This window comes from Crinia signifera, chromosome 3, assembly GCF_055691185.1.
Source record: "Crinia signifera chromosome 3, ASM5569118v1, whole genome shotgun sequence".
NCBI classification, from domain to species: Eukaryota; Metazoa; Chordata; class Amphibia; order Anura; family Myobatrachidae; genus Crinia; species Crinia signifera.
In genome coordinates, this window is record NC_139219.1 from 107,462,080 (window position 1) to 107,478,901 (window position 16,822).

A 16,822-nucleotide genomic window follows, 5' to 3' on the forward strand; every position below is an offset into this window, starting at 1 on the left:
CTTTTTTACAGTGTTATGGCATCATGGCAAGGCAAGGATTGCCCTTCAATCTATAAAACCAAAGCTAGGTTTCCACATTTAGTAGATCCTGAGATTCCTGTTGGTTTCACACACTGATGTACACCTCTTTTAAGTTTCAAATAAAACACGTTTGGTTGTGTAGTGACAGAGATCTCGCCTGTAGAATTCTGGGAAAAAACACCGCCCAACGTGGGGCTCGAACCCACGACCCTGAGATTAAGAGTCTCATGCTCTACCGACTGAGCTAGCCAGGCTTGGTTACTGTTGTGTGACAAAAAGGCCACTCAAGCCAAGGAGTGCCCTACAAACTATTAAAGTAGATCTAGGCTACCACATTCAGTACACTGAGATGCATGCTTGGTTTCACAAATTGAGGAAAATGGGTAAGTAACCGTGAAGTAAAATGTGAAGCATTGGTTGTTCAGTGGTAGAATTCTCGCCTGCCACGCGGGAGGCCCGGGTTTGATTCCCGGCCAATGCAGTACTCAAGTTTTACTGAAATTATAGTATATTTTGTAAAAGAGTGTCTGGCTCTTTGCATTTTGGTGGTGCAGGTAAAGAATTCCACATACAATAAATTAATGTTAGAATCTTGTGGTTTAGTGGTATAATTCCCACCTGCCAAGAGAGAGGTCTGGATCTGAAAAGGGAATAAACACCAAACAAATGTTGTACTAAAAGCATATGACTCTTAGCTTGGGAGTTTTATTTCTATTGACTAAGCTGGCCAGGCTTTGTTACAGTGTTGTAGCATCAAGGCAAGGCAACGCTTGCTCTTCAATCTACACTATTAAACCAAAGCAAAGTTTCCACATTCAGTAGATCCTGATATTCCTGCATGGTTTCACCCACTGATGTACACCTGAAACAGCGATATATTTTGTTAAAGAGTGCCTGGCTCTTTGCATTTTGGTGGTGCAGGTATAGAATTCAACATACAATGATTTAGTGGTAGAATCTTGTAGTTTAGTGGTAGAATTCTCGCCTGCTATGAGGGAGGCATGGATCTGAAAAGGGAATAAACACCACCCAATGTTGTGCTCAAAGCAAATGACTCTTAGATTTGGAGTCTTATTCGCTATTGACTCAGATAGCTAGGCTTTTTTACAGTGTTATGGCATCATGGCAAGGCAAGGATTGCCCTTCAATTTATAAAACCAAAGCAAGGTTTCCACATTTAGTAGATCCTGAGATTCCTGCTTGGTTTCACACACTGATGTACACCTCTTTTAAGTTTCAAATAAAACACGTTTGGTTGTGTAGTGACAGAGATCTCGCCTGTAGAATTCTGGGGAAAAACACCGCCCAACGTGGGGCTCAAACCCACGACCCTGAGATTAAGAGTCTCATGCTCTACCGACTGAGCTAGCCAGGCTTGGTTACTGTGATGTGACAAAAAGGCCACTCAAGCCAAGGAGTGCCCTACAAACTATTAAAGTAGATCTAGGCTACCACATTCAGTACACTGAGATGCATGCTTGGTTTCACAAATTGAGGAAAATGGGTAAGTAACCGTGAAGTAAAATGTGAAGCATTGGTTGTTCAGTGGTAGAATTCTCGCCTGCCACGCGGGAGGCCCGGGTTCGATTCCCGGCCAATGCAGTACTCAAGTTTTACTGAAATTATGGTATATTTTGTAAAAGAGTGTCTGGCTCTTTGCATTTTGGTGGTGCAGGTAAAGAATTCCACATACAATAAATTAATGTTAGAATCTTGTGGTTTAGTGGTATAATTCCCACCTGCCAAGAGAGAGGTCTGGATCTGAAAAGGGAATAAACACCAAACAAATGTTGTACTAAAAGCATATGACTCTTAGCTTGGGAGTTTTATTTCTATTGACTAAGCTGGCCAGGCTTTGTTACAGTGTTGTAGCATCAAGGCAAGGCAACGCTTGCTCTTCAATCTACACTATTAAACCAAAGCAAAGTTTCCACATTCAGTAGATCCTGATATTCCTGCATGGTTTCACCCACTGATGTACACCTGAAACAGCGATATATTTTGTTAAAGAGTGCCTGGCTCTTTGCATTTTGGTGGTGCAGGTATAGAATTCAACATACAATGATTTAGTGGTAGAATCTTGTAGTTTAGTGGTAGAATTCTCGCCTGCTATGAGGGAGGCATGGATCTGAAAAGGGAATAAACACCACCCAATGTTGTGCTCAAAGCAAATGACTCTTAGATTTGGAGTCTTATTCGCTATTGACTCAGATAGCTAGGCTTTTTTACAGTGTTATGGCATCATGGCAAGGCAAGGATTGCCCTTCAATTTATAAAACCAAAGCAAGGTTTCCACATTTAGTAGATCCTGAGATTCCTGCTTGGTTTCACACACTGATGTACACCTCTTTTAAGTTTCAAATAAAACACGTTTGGTTGTGTAGTGACAGAGATCTCGCCTGTAGAATTCTGGGGAAAAACACCGCCCAACGTGGGGCTCAAACCCACGACCCTGAGATTAAGAGTCTCATGCTCTACCGACTGAGCTAGCCAGGCTTGGTTACTGTGATGTGACAAAAAGGCCACTCAAGCCAAGGAGTGCCCTACAAACTATTAAAGTAGATCTAGGCTACCACATTCAGTACACTGAGATGCATGCTTGGTTTCACAAATTGAGGAAAATGGGTAAGTAACCGTGAAGTAAAATGTGAAGCATTGGTTGTTCAGTGGTAGAATTCTCGCCTGCCACGCGGGAGGCCCGGGTTCGATTCCCGGCCAATGCAGTACTCAAGTTTTACTGAAATTATGGTATATTTTGTTAAAGAGTGTCTGGCTCTTTGCATTTTGGTGGTGCAGGTAAAGAATTCCACATACAATAAATTAATGTTAGAATCTTGTGGTTTAGTGGTAGAATTCCCACCTGCCAAGAGAGAGGTCTGGATCTGAAAAGGGAATAAACACCAAACAAATGTTGTACTAAAAGCATATGACTCTTAGCTTGGGAGTTTTATTTCTATTGACTAAGCTGGCCAGGCTTTGTTACAGTGTTGTAGCATCAAGGCAAGGCAACGCTTGCTCTTCAATCTACACTATTAAACCAAAGCAAAGTTTCCACATTCAGTAGATCCTGATATTCCTGCATGGTTTCACCCACTGATGTACACCTGAAACAGCGATATATTTTGTTAAAGAGTGCCTGGCTCTTTGCATTTTGGTGGTGCAGGTATAGAATTCAACATACAATGATTTAGTGGTAGAATCTTGTAGTTTAGTGGTAGAATTCTCGCCTGCTATGAGGGAGGCATGGATCTGAAAAGGGAATAAACACCACCCAATGTTGTGCTCAAAGCAAATGACTCTTAGATTTGGAGTCTTATTCGCTATTGACTCAGATAGCTAGGCTTTTTTACAGTGTTATGGCATCATGGCAAGGCAAGGATTGCCCTTCAATTTATAAAACCAAAGCAAGGTTTCCACATTTAGTAGATCCTGAGATTCCTGCTTGGTTTCACACACTGATGTACACCTCTTTTAAGTTTCAAATAAAACACGTTTGGTTGTGTAGTGACAGAGATCTCGCCTGTAGAATTCTGGGAAAAAACACCGCCCAACGTGGGGCTCAAACCCACGACCCTGAGATTAAGAGTCTCATGCTCTACCGACTGAGCTAGCCAGGCTTGGTTACTGTGATGTGACAAAAAGGCCACTCAGGCCAAGGAGTGCAATACAAGCTATTAAAGTAGATCTAGGCTACCACATTCAGTACACTGAGATGCATGCTTGGTTTCACACATTGAGGAAAATGGGTAAGTAACCGTGAAGTAAAATGTGAAGCATTGGCTGTTCAGTGGTAGAATTCTCGCCTGCCACGCGGGAGGCCCGGGTTCGATTCCCGGCCAATGCAGTACTCAAGTTTTACTGAAATTATGGTATATTTTGTTAAAGAGTGGCTGGCTCTTTGCATTTTGGTGGTGCAGGTATAGAATTCCACATACAATAAATTAATGGTAGAATCTTGTGGTTTAGTGGTAGAAATCCCACCTGCCAAGAGAGAGGTCTGGATCTGAAAAGGGAATAAATACCAAACAAATGTTGTACTAAAAGCATATGACTCTTAGCTTGGGAGTTTTATTTCTATTGACTAAGCTGGCCAGGCTTTGTTACAGTGTTGTAGCATCAAGGCAAGGCAACGCTTGCTCTTCAATCTACACTATTAAACCAAAGCAAAGTTTCCACATTCAGTAGATCCTGATATTCCTGCATGGTTTCACCCACTGATGTACACCTGAAACAGCGATATATTTTGTTAAAGAGTGCCTGGCTCTTTGCATTTTGGTGGTGCAGGTATAGAATTTAACATACAATGATTTAGTGGTAGAATCTTGTGGTTTAGTGGTAGAATTCTCGCCTGCCATGAGGGAGGCATGGATCTGAAAAGGGAATAAACACCACCCAATGTTGTGCTCAAAGCAAATGACTCTTAGATTTGGAGTCTTATTCGCTATTGACTCAGATAGCTAGGCTTTTTTACAGTGTTATGGCATCATGGCAAGGCAAGGATTGCCCTTCAATTTAGAAAACCAAAGCAAGGTTTCCACATTTAGTAGATCCTGAGATTCCTGCTTGGTTTCACACACTGATGTACACCTCTTTTAAGTTTCAAATAAAACACGTTTGGTTGTGTAGTGACAGAGATCTCGCCTGTAGAATTCTGGGAAAAAACACCGCCCAACGTGGGGCTCGAACCCACGACCCTGAGATTAAGAGTCTCATGCTCTACCGACTGAGCTAGCCAGGCTTGGTTACTGTTGTGTGACAAAAAGGCCACTCAAGCCAAGGAGTGCCCTACAAGCTATTAAAGTAGATCTAGGCTACCACATTCAGTACACTGAGATGCATGCTTGGTTTCACACATTGAGGAAAATGGGTAAGTAACCGTGAAGTAAAATGTGAAGCATTGGTTGTTCAGTGGTAGAATTCTCGCCTGCCACGCGGGTGGCCCGGGTTCGGTTCCCGGCCAATGCAGTACTCAAGTTTTACTGAAATTATGGTATATTTTGTTAAAGAGTGTCTGGCTCTTTGCATTTTGGTGGTGCAGGTATAGAATTCCACATACAATAAATTAATGGTAGAATCTTGTGGTTTAGTGGTAGAATTCCCACCTGCCAAGATAGAGGTCTGGATCTGAAAAGGGAATAAACACCAAACAAATGTTGTACTAAAAGCATATGACTCTTAGCTTGGGAGTTTTATTTCTATTGACTAAGCTGGCCAGGCTTTGTTACAGTGTTGTAGCATCAAGGCAAGGCAACGCTTGCTCTTCAATCTACACTATTAAACCAAAGCAAAGTTTCCACATTCAGTAGATCCTGATATTCCTGTATGGTTTCACCCACTGATGTACACCTGAAACAGCGATATATTTTGTTAAAGAGTGCCTGGCTCTTTGCATTTTGGTGGTGCAGGTATAGAATTTAACATACAATGATTTAGTGGTAGAATCTTGTGGTTTAGTGGTAGAATTCTCGCCTGCCATGAGGGAGGCATGGATCTGAAAAGGGAATAAACACCACCCAATGTTGTGCTCAAAGCAAATGACTCTTAGATTTGGAGTCTTATTCGCTATTGACTCAGATAGCTAGGCTTTTTTACAGTGTTATGGCATCATGGCAAGGCAAGGATTGCCCTTCAATTTATAAAACCAAAGCAAGGTTTCCACATTTAGTAGATCCTGAGAGTCCTGCTTGGTTTCACACACTGATGTACACCTCTTTTAAGTTTCAAATAAAACACGTTTGGTTGTGTAGTGACAGAGATCTCGCCTATAGAATTCTGGGAAAAAACACCGCCCAACGTGGGGCTCGAACCCACGACCCTAAGATTAAGAGTCTCATGCTCTACCGACTGAGCTAGCCAGGCTTGGTTACTGTTGTGTGACAAAAAGGCCACTCAAGCCAAGGAGTGCCCTACAAACTATTAAAGTAGATCTAGGCTACCACATTCAGTACACTGAGATGCATGCTTGGTTTCACAAATTGAGGAAAATGGGTAAGTAACCGTGAAGTAAAATGTGAAGCTTTGGTTGTTCAGTGGTAGAATTCTAGCCTGCCACGCGGGAGGCCCGGGTTCGATTCCCGGCCAATGCAGTACTCAAGTTTTACTGAAATTATGGTATATTTTGTTAAAGAGTGTCTGGCTCTTTGCATTTTGGTGGTGCAGGTAAAGAATTCCACATACAATAAATTAATGTTAGAATCTTGTGGTTAAGTGGTAGAATTTCCACCTGCCAAGAGAGAGGTCTGGATCTGAAAAGGGAATAAACACCAAACAAATGTTGTACTAAAAGCATATGACTCTTAGCTTGGGAGTTTTATTTCTATTGACTAAGCTGGCCAGGCTTTGTTACAGTGTTGTAGCATCAAGGCAAGGCAACGCTTGCTCTTCAATCTACACTATTAAACCAAAACAAAGTTTCCACATTCAGTAGATCCTGATATTCCTGCATGGTTTCACCCACTGATGTACACCTGAAACAGCAATATATTTTGTTAAAGAGTGCCTGGCTCTTTGCATTTTGGTGGTGCAGGTATAGAATTCAACATACAATGATTTAGTGGTAGAATCTTGTAGTTTAGTGGTAGAATTCTCGCCTGCTATGAGGGAGGCATGGATCTGAAAAGGGAATAAACACCACCCAATGTTGTGCTCAAAGCAAATGACTCTTAGATTTGGAGTCTTATTCGCTATTGACTCAGATAGCTAGGCTTTTTTACAGTGTTATGGCATCATGGCAAGGCAAGGATTGCCCTTCAATTTATAAAACCAAAGCAAGGTTTCCACATTTAGTAGATCCTGAGATTCCTGCTTGGTTTCACACACTGATGTACACCTCTTTTAAGTTTCAAATAAAACACGTTTGGTTGTGTAGTGACAGAGATCTCGCCTGTGGAATTCTGGGGAAAAACACCGCCCAACGTGGGGCTCAAACCCACGACCCTGAGATTAAGAGTCTCATGCTCTACCGACTGAGCTAGCCAGGCTTGGTTACTGTGATGTGACAAAAAGGCCACTCAAGCCAAGGAGTGCCCTACAAACTATTAAAGTAGATCTAGGCTACCACATTCAGTACACTGAGATGCATGCTTGGTTTCACAAATTGAGGAAAATGGGTAAGTAACCGTGAAGTAAAATGTGAAGCATTGGTTGTTCAGTGGTAGAATTCTCGCCTGCCACGCGGGAGGCCCGGGTTCGATTCCCGGCCAATGCAGTACTCAAGTTTTACTGAAATTATGGTATATTTTGTTAAAGAGTGTCTGGCTCTTTGCATTTTGGTGGTGCAGGTAAAGAATTCCACATACAATAAATTAATGTTAGAATCTTGTGGTTTAGTGGTATAATTCCCACCTGCCAAGAGAGAGGTCTGGATCTGAAAAGGGAATAAACACCAAACAAATGTTGTACTAAAAGCATATGACTCTTAGCTTGGGAGTTTTATTTCTATTGACTAAGCTGGCCAGGCTTTGTTACAGTGTTGTAGCATCAAGGCAAGGCAACGCTTGCTCTTCAATCTACACTATTAAACCAAAGCAAAGTTTCCACATTCAGTAGATCCTGATATTCCTGCATGGTTTCACCCACTGATGTACACTTGAAACAGCGATATATTTTGTTAAAGAGTGCCTGGCTCTTTGCATTTTGGTGGTGCAGGTATAGAATTCAACATACAATGATTTAGTGGTAGAATCTTGTAGTTTAGTGGTAGAATTCTCGCCTGCTATGAGGGAGGCATGGATCTGAAAAGGGAATAAACACCACCCAATGTTGTGCTCAAAGCAAATGACTCTTAGATTTGGAGTCTTATTCGCTATTGACTCAGATAGCTAGGCTTTTTTACAGTGTTATGGCATCATGGCAAGGCAAGGATTGCCCTTCAATTTATAAAACCAAAGCAAGGTTTCCACATTTAGTAGATCCTGAGATTCCTGCTTGGTTTCACACACTGATGTACACCTCTTTTAAGTTTCAAATAAAACACATTTGGTTGTGTAGTGACAGAGATCTCGCCTGTAGAATTCTGGGAAAAAACACCGCCCAACGTGGGGCTCAAACCCACGACCCTGAGATTAAGAGTCTCATGCTCTACCGACTGAGCTAGCCAGGCTTGGTTACTGTGATGTGACAAAAAGGCCACTCAGGCCAAGGAGTGCAATACAAGCTATTAAAGTAGATCTAGGCTACCACATTCAGTACACTGAGATGCATGCTTGGTTTCACACATTGAGGAAAATGGGTAAGTAACCATGAAGTAAAATGTGAAGCATTGGCTGTTCAGTGGTAGAATTCTCGCCTGCCACGCGGGAGGCCCGGGTTCGATTCCCGGCCAATGCAGTACTCAAGTTTTACTGAAATTATGGTATATTTTGTTAAAGAGTGGCTGGCTCTTTGCATTTTGGTGGTGCAGGTATAGAATTCCACATACAATAAATTAATGGTAGAATCTTGTGGTTTAGTGGTAGAAATCCCACCTGCCAAGAGAGAGGTCTGGATCTGAAAAGGGAATAAATACCAAACAAATGTTGTACTAAAAGCATATGACTCTTAGCTTGGGAGTTTTATTTCTATTGACTAAGCTGGCCAGGCTTTGTTACAGTGTTGTAGCATCAAGGTAAGGCAACGTTTGCTCTTCAATCTACACTATTAAACCAAAGCAAAGTTTCCACATTCAGTAGATCCTGATATTCCTGCATGGTTTCACCCACTGATGTACACCTGAAACAGCGATATCTTTTGTTAAAGAGTGCCTGGCTCTTTGCATTTTGGTGGTGCAGGTATAGAATTTAACATACAATGATTTAGTGGTAGAATCTTGTGGTTTAGTGGTAGAATTCTCGCCTGCCATGAGGGAGGCATGGATCTGAAAAGGGAATAAACACCACCCAATGTTGTGCTCAAAGCAAATGACTCTTAGATTTGGAGTCTTATTCGCTATTGACTCAGATAGCTAGGCTTTTTTACAGTGTTATGGCATCATGGCAAGGCAAGGATTGCCCTTCAATTTATAAAACCAAAGCAAGGTTTCCACATTTAGTAGATCCTGAGATTCCTGCTTGGTTTCACACACTGATGTACACCTCTTTTAAGTTTCAAATAAAACACGTTTGGTTGTGTAGTGACAGAGATCTCGCCTGTAGAATTCTGGGAAAAAACACCGCCCAACGTGGGGCTCGAACCCACGACCCTGAGATTAAGAGTCTCATGCTCTACCGACTGAGCTAGCCAGGCTTGGTTACTGTTGTGTGACAAAAAGGCCACTCAAGCCAAGGAGTGCCCTACAAGCTATTAAAGTAGATCTAGGCTACCACATTCAGTACACTGAGATGCATGCTTGGTTTCACAAATTGAGGAAAATGGGTAAGTAACCATGAAGTAAAATGTGAAGCATTGGTTGTTCAGTGGTAGAATTCTCGCCTGCCACGCGGGAGGCCTGGGTTCGATTCCCGGCCAATGCAGTACTCAAGTTTTACTGAAATTATGGTATATTTTGTTAAAGAGTGTCTGGCTCTTTGCTTTTTGGTGGTGCAGGTATAGAATTCCACATACAATAAATTAATGTTAGAATCTTGTGGTTTAGTGGTAGAATTCCCACCTGCCAAGAGAGAGGTCTGGATCTGAAAAGGGAATAAACACCAAACAAATGTTGTACTAAAAGCATATGACTCTTAGCTTGGGAGTTTTATTTCTATTGACTAAGCTGGCCAGGCTTTGTTACAGTGTTGTAGCATCAAGGCAAGGCAACGCTTGCTCTTCAATCTACACTATTAAACCAAAGCAAAGTTTCCACATTCAGTAGATCCTGATATTCCTGCATGGTTTCACCCACTGATGTACACCTGAAACAGCGATATATTTTGTTAAAGAGTGCCTGGCTCTTTGCATTTTGGTGGTGCAGGCATAGAATTCAACATACAATGATTTAGTGGTAGAATCTTGTGGTTTAGTGGTAGAATTCTCGCCTGCCATGAGGGAGGCATGGATCTAAAAAGGGAATAAACACCACCCAATGTTGTGCTCAAAGCAAATGACTCTTAGATTTGGAGTCTTATTCGCTATTGACTCAGATAGCTAGGCTTTTTTACAGTGTTATGGCATCATGGCAAGGCAAGGATTGCCCTTCAATCTATAAAACCAAAGCAAGGTTTCCACATTTAGTAGATCCTGAGATTCCTGCTTGGTTTCACACACTGATGTACACCTCTTTTAAGTTTCAAATAAAACACGTTTGGTTGTGTAGTGACAGAGATCTCGCCTGTAGAATTCTGGGAAAAAACACCGCCCAATGTGGGGCTCGAACCCATGACCCTGAGATTAAGAGTCTCATGCTCTACCGACTGAGCTAGCCAGGCTTGGTTACTGTGATTTGACAAAAAGGCCACTCAAGCCACGGAGTGCAATACAAGCTATTAAAGTAGATCTAGGCTACCACATTCAGTACACTGAGATGCATGCTTGGTTTCACACATTGAGGAAAATGGGTAAGTAACCGTGAAGTAAAATGTGAAGCTTTGGTTGTTCAGTGGTAGAATTCTAGCCTGCCATGCGGGAGGCCCGGGTTCGATTCCCGGCCAATGCAGTACTCAAGTTTTACTGAAATTATGGTATATTTTGTTAAAGAGTGTCTGGCTCTTTGCATTTTGGTGGTGCAGGTAAAGAATTCCACATACAATAAATTAATGTTAGAATCTTGTGGTTAAGTGGTAGAATTCCCACCTGCCAAGAGAGAGGTCTGGATCTGAAAAGGGAATAAACACCAAACAAATGTTGTACTAAAAGCATATGACTCTTAGCTTGGGAGTTTTATTTCTATTGACTAAGCTGGCCAGGCTTTGTTACAGTGTTGTAGCATCAAGGCAAGGCAACGCTTGCTCTTCAATCTACACTATTAAACCAAAGCAAAGTTTCCACATTCAGTAGATCCTGATATTCCTGCATGGTTTCACCCACTGATGTACACTTGAAACAGCGATATATTTTGTTAAAGAGTGCCTGGCTCTTTGCATTTTGGTGGTGCAGGTATAGAATTTAACATACAATGATTTAGTGGTAGAATCTTGTGGTTTAGTGGTAGAATTCTCGCCTGCCATGAGGGAGGCATGGATCTGAAAAGGGAATAAACACCACCCAATGTTGTGCTCAAAGCAAATGACTCTTAGATTTGGAGTCTTATTCGCTATTGACTCAGATAGCTAGGCTTTTTTACAGTGTTATGGCATCATGGCAAGGCAAGGATTGCCCTTCAATTTATAAAACCAAAGCAAGGTTTCCACATTTAGTAGATCCTGAGAGTCCTGCTTGGTTTCACACACTGATGTACACCTCTTTTAAGTTTCAAATAAAACACGTTTGGTTGTGTAGTGACAGAGATCTCGCCTGTAGAATTCTGGGAAAAAACACCGCCCAACGTGGGGCTCGAACCCACGACCCTGAGATTAAGAGTCTCATGCTCTACCGACTGAGCTAGCCAGGCTTGGTTACTGTTGTGTGACAAAAAGGCCACTCAAGCCAAGGAGTGCCCTACAAACTATTAAAGTAGATCTAGGCTACCACATTCAGTACACTGAGATGCATGCTTGGTTTCACAAATTGACGAAAATGGGTAAGTAACCGTGAAGTAAAATGTGAAGCTTTGGTTGTTCAGTGGTAGAATTCTCGCCTGCCACGCGGGAGGCCCGGGTTTGATTCCCGGCCAATGCAGTACTCAAGTTTTACTGAAATTATGGTATATTTTGTAAAAGAGTGTCTGGCTCTTTGCATTTTGGTGGTGCAGGTAAAGAATTCCACATACAATAAATTAATGTTAGAATCTTGTGGTTTAGTGGTATAATTCCCACCTGCCAAGAGAGAGGTCTGGATCTGAAAAGGGAATAAACACCAAACAAATGTTGTACTAAAAGCATATGACTCTTAGCTTGGGAGTTTTATTTCTATTGACTAAGCTGGCCAGGCTTTGTTACAGTGTTGTAGCATCAAGGCAAGGCAACGCTTGCTCTTCAATCTACACTATTAAACCAAAGCAAAGTTTCCACATTCAGTAGATCCTAATATTCCTGCATGGTTTCACCCACTGATGTACACCTGAAACAGCGATATATTTTGTTAAAGAGTGCCTGGCTCTTTGCATTTTGGTGGTGCAGGTATAGAATTCAACATACAATAATTTAGTGGTAGAATCTTGTAGTTTAGTGGTAGAATTCTCGCCTGCTATGAGGGAGGCATGGATCTGAAAAGGGAATAAACACCACCCAATGTTGTGCTCAAAGCAAATGACTCTTAGATTTGGAGTCTTATTCGCTATTGACTCAGATAGCTAGGCTTTTTTACAGTGTTATGGCATCATGGCAAGGCAAGGATTGCCCTTCAATTTATAAAACCAAAGCAAGGTTTCCACATTTAGTAGATCCTGAGATTCCTGCTTGGTTTCACACACTGATGTACACCTCTTTTAAGTTTCAAATAAAACACGTTTGGTTGTGTAGTGACAGAGATCTCGCCTGTAGAATTCTGGGAAAAAACACCACCCAACGTGGGGCTCGAACCCACGACCCTGAGATTAAGAGTCTCATGCTCTACCGACTGAGCTAGCCAGGCTTGGTTACTGTGATTTGACAAAAAGGCCACTCAAGCCACGGAGTGCAATACAAGCTATTAAAGTAGATCTAGGCTACCACATTCAGTACACTGAGATGCATGCTTGGTTTCACACATTGAGGAAAATGGGTAAGTAACCGTGAAGTAAAATGTGAAGCTTTGGTTGTTCAGTGGTAGAATTCTAGCCTGCCATGCGGGAGGCCCGGGTTCGATTCCCGGCCAATGCAGTACTCAAGTTTTACTGAAATTATGGTATATTTTGTTAAAGAGTGTCTGGCTCTTTGCATTTTGGTGGTGCAGGTAAAGAATTCCACATACAATAAATTAATGTTAGAATCTTGTGGTTAAGTGGTAGAATTCCCACCTGCCAAGAGAGAGGTCTGGATCTGAAAAGGGAATAAACACCAAACAAATGTTGTACTAAAAGCATATGACTCTTAGCTTGGGAGTTTTATTTCTATTGACTAAGCTGGCCAGGCTTTGTTACAGTGTTGTAGCATCAAGGCAAGGCAACGCTTGCTCTTCAATCTACACTATTAAACCAAAGCAAAGTTTCCACATTCAGTAGATCCTGATATTCCTGCATGGTTTCACCCACTGATGTACACTTGAAACAGCGATATATTTTGTTAAAGAGTGCCTGGCTCTTTGCATTTTGGTGGTGCAGGTATAGAATTTAACATACAATGATTTAGTGGTAGAATCTTGTGGTTTAGTGGTAGAATTCTCGCCTGCCATGAGGGAGGCATGGATCTGAAAAGGGAATAAACACCACCCAATGTTGTGCTCAAAGCAAATGACTCTTAGATTTGGAGTCTTATTCGCTATTGACTCAGATAGCTAGGCTTTTTTACAGTGTTATGGCATCATGGCAAGGCAAGGATTGCCCTTCAATTTATAAAACCAAAGCAAGGTTTCCACATTTAGTAGATCCTGAGAGTCCTGCTTGGTTTCACACACTGATGTACACCTCTTTTAAGTTTCAAATAAAACACGTTTGGTTGTGTAGTGACAGAGATCTCGCCTGTAGAATTCTGGGAAAAAACACCGCCCAACGTGGGGCTCGAACCCACGACCCTGAGATTAAGAGTCTCATGCTCTACCGACTGAGCTAGCCAGGCTTGGTTACTGTTGTGTGACAAAAAGGCCACTCAAGCCAAGGAGTGCCCTACAAACTATTAAAGTAGATCTAGGCTACCACATTCAGTACACTGAGATGCATGCTTGGTTTCACAAATTGAGGAAAATGGGTAAGTAACCGTGAAGTAAAATGTGAAGCTTTGGTTGTTCAGTGGTAGAATTCTCGCCTGCCACGCGGGAGGCCCGGGTTTGATTCCCGGCCAATGCAGTACTCAAGTTTTACTGAAATTATGGTATATTTTGTAAAAGAGTGTCTGGCTCTTTGCATTTTGGTGGTGCAGGTAAAGAATTCCACATACAATAAATTAATGTTAGAATCTTGTGGTTTAGTGGTATAATTCCCACCTGCCAAGAGAGAGGTCTGGATCTGAAAAGGGAATAAACACCAAACAAATGTTGTACTAAAAGCATATGACTCTTAGCTTGGGAGTTTTATTTCTATTGACTAAGCTGGCCAGGCTTTGTTACAGTGTTGTAGCATCAAGGCAAGGCAACGCTTGCTCTTCAATCTACACTATTAAACCAAAGCAAAGTTTCCACATTCAGTAGATCCTAATATTCCTGCATGGTTTCACCCACTGATGTACACCTGAAACAGCGATATATTTTGTTAAAGAGTGCCTGGCTCTTTGCATTTTGGTGGTGCAGGTATAGAATTCAACATACAATAATTTAGTGGTAGAATCTTGTAGTTTAGTGGTAGAATTCTCGCCTGCTATGAGGGAGGCATGGATCTGAAAAGGGAATAAACACCACCCAATGTTGTGCTCAAAGCAAATGACTCTTAGATTTGGAGTCTTATTCGCAATTGACTCAGATAGCTAGGCTTTTTTACAGTGTTATGGCATCATGGCAAGGCAAGGATTGCCCTTCAATTTATAAAACCAAAGCAAGGTTTCCACATTTAGTAGATCCTGAGATTCCTGCTTGGTTTCACACACTGATGTACACCTCTTTTAAGTTTCAAATAAAACACGTTTGGTTGTGTAGTGACAGAGATCTCGCCTGTAGAATTCTGGGAAAAAACACCACCCAATGTGGGGCTCGAACCCACGACCCTGAGATTAAGAGTCTCATGCTCTACCGACTGAGCTAGCCAGGCTTGGTTACTGTTGTGTGACAAAAAGGCCACTCAAGCCAAGGAGTGCCCTACAAGCTATTAAAGTAGATCTAGGCTACCACATTCAGTACACTGAGATGCATGCTTGGTTTCACAAATTGAGGAAAATGGGTAAGTAACCGTGAAGTAAAATGTGAAACGTTGGTTGTTCAGTGGTAGAATTCTCGCCTGCCACGCGGGAGGCCCGGGTTCGATTCCCGGCCAATGCAGTACTCAAGTTTTACTGAAATTATGGTATATTTTGTTAAAGAGTGTCTGGCTCTTTGCTTTTTGGTGGTGCAGGTATAGAATTCCACATACAATAAATTAATGGTAGAATCTTGTGGTTTAGTGGTAGAATTCCCACCTGCCAAGAGAGAGGTCTGGATCTGAAAAGGGAATAAACACCAAACAAATGTTGTACTAAAAGCATATGACTCTTAGCTTGGGAGTTTTATTTCTATTGACTAAGCTGGCCAGGCTTTGTTACAGTGTTGTAGCATCAAGGCAAGGCAACGCTTGCTCTTCAATCTACACTATTAAACCAAAGCAAAGTTTCCACATTCAGTAGATCCAGATATTCCTGCATGGTTTCACCCACTGATGTACACCTGAAACAGCGATATATTTTGTTAAAGAGTGCCTGGCTCTTTGCATTTTGGTGGTGCAGGTATAGAATTTAACATACAATGATTTAGTGGTAGAATCTTGTGGTTTAGTGGTAGAATTCTCGCCTGCCATGAGGGAGGCATGGATCTGAAAAGGGAATAAACACCACCCAATGTTGTGCTCAAAGCAAATGACTCTTAGATTTGGAGTCTTATTCGCTATTGACTCAGATAGCTAGGCTTTTTTACAGTGTTATGGCATCATGGCAAGGCAAGGATTGCCCTTCAATTTATAAAACCAAAGCAAGGTTTCCACATTAAGTAGATCCTGAGATTCCTGCTTGGTTTCACACACTGATGTACACCTCTTTTAAGTTTCAAATAAAACACGTTTGGTTGTGTAGTGACAGAGATCTCGCCTGTAGAATTCTGGGAAAAAACACCGCCCAACGTGGGGCTCAAACCCACGACCCTGAGATTAAGAGTCTCATGCTCTACCGACTGAGCTAGCCAGGCTTGGTTACTGTGATGTGACAAAAAGGCCACTCAAGCCAAGGAGTGCCCTACAAACTATTAAAGTAGATCTAGGCTACCACATTCAGTACACTGAGATGCATGCTTGGTTTCACAAATTGAGGAAAATGGGTAAGTAACCGTGAAGTAAAATGTGAAGCATTGGTTGTTCAGTGGTAGAATTCTCGCCTGCCACGCGGGAGGCCCGGGTTCGATTCCCGGCCAATGCAGTACTCAAGTTTTACTGAAATTATGGTATATTTTGTTAAAGAGTGTCTGGCTCTTTGCTTTTTGGTGGTGCAGGTATAGAATTCCACATACAATAAATTAATGTTAGAATCTTGTGGTTTAGTGGTAGAATTCCCACCTGCGAAGAGAGAGGTCTGGATCTGAAAAGGGAATAAACACCAAACAAATGTTGTACTAAAAGCATATGACTCTTAGCTTGGGAGTTTTATTTCTATTGACTAAGCTGGCCAGGCTTTGTTACAGTGTTGTAGCATCAAGGCAAGGCAACGCTTGCTCTTCAATCTACACTATTAAACCAAAGCAAAGTTTCCACATTCAGTAGATCCAGATATTCCTGCATGGTTTCACCCACTGATGTACACCTGAAACAGCGATATATTTTGTTAAAGAGTGCCTGGCTCTTTGCATTTTGGTGGTGCAGGTATAGAATTTAACATACAATGATTTAGTGGTAGAATCTTGTGGTTTAGTGGTAGAATTCTCGCCTGCCATGAGGGAGGCATGGATCTGAAAAGGGAATAAACACCACCCAATGTTGTGCTCAAAGCAAATGACTCTTAGATTTGGAGTCTTATTCGCTATTGACTCAGATAGCTAGGCTTTTTTA

General features: G+C 41.8%; 9 non-coding genes across 9 annotated transcripts; 4 read left to right on the top strand and 5 right to left on the bottom strand.

Moving 5' to 3' along the window:
• Positions 1-202: 202 nt before the first annotated feature.
• TRNAK-CUU (transfer RNA lysine (anticodon CUU)) lies at positions 203-275 on the bottom strand. The gene has a single exon. It is a non-coding gene; the product is annotated as a tRNA-Lys (tRNA).
• A 1,277-nt stretch (positions 276-1,552) lies between these two features.
• Positions 1,553-1,623, top strand: TRNAG-GCC (transfer RNA glycine (anticodon GCC)). Its single transcript has one exon. It is a non-coding gene; the product is annotated as a tRNA-Gly (tRNA).
• A 1,050-nt stretch (positions 1,624-2,673) lies between these two features.
• On the top strand, positions 2,674-2,744 carry TRNAG-GCC (transfer RNA glycine (anticodon GCC)). The gene has a single exon. It is a non-coding gene; the product is annotated as a tRNA-Gly (tRNA).
• Positions 2,745-4,686: 1,942 nt separating this feature from the next.
• TRNAK-CUU (transfer RNA lysine (anticodon CUU)) lies at positions 4,687-4,759 on the bottom strand. Its single transcript has one exon. It is a non-coding gene; the product is annotated as a tRNA-Lys (tRNA).
• A 2,398-nt stretch (positions 4,760-7,157) lies between these two features.
• Positions 7,158-7,228, top strand: TRNAG-GCC (transfer RNA glycine (anticodon GCC)). The gene has a single exon. It is a non-coding gene; the product is annotated as a tRNA-Gly (tRNA).
• A 1,942-nt stretch (positions 7,229-9,170) lies between these two features.
• On the bottom strand, positions 9,171-9,243 carry TRNAK-CUU (transfer RNA lysine (anticodon CUU)). The gene has a single exon. It is a non-coding gene; the product is annotated as a tRNA-Lys (tRNA).
• Positions 9,244-11,412: 2,169 nt separating this feature from the next.
• TRNAK-CUU (transfer RNA lysine (anticodon CUU)) lies at positions 11,413-11,485 on the bottom strand. The gene has a single exon. It is a non-coding gene; the product is annotated as a tRNA-Lys (tRNA).
• A 2,169-nt stretch (positions 11,486-13,654) lies between these two features.
• On the bottom strand, positions 13,655-13,727 carry TRNAK-CUU (transfer RNA lysine (anticodon CUU)). Its single transcript has one exon. It is a non-coding gene; the product is annotated as a tRNA-Lys (tRNA).
• A 2,398-nt stretch (positions 13,728-16,125) lies between these two features.
• TRNAG-GCC (transfer RNA glycine (anticodon GCC)) lies at positions 16,126-16,196 on the top strand. The gene has a single exon. It is a non-coding gene; the product is annotated as a tRNA-Gly (tRNA).
• Positions 16,197-16,822: the final 626 nt, after the last annotated feature.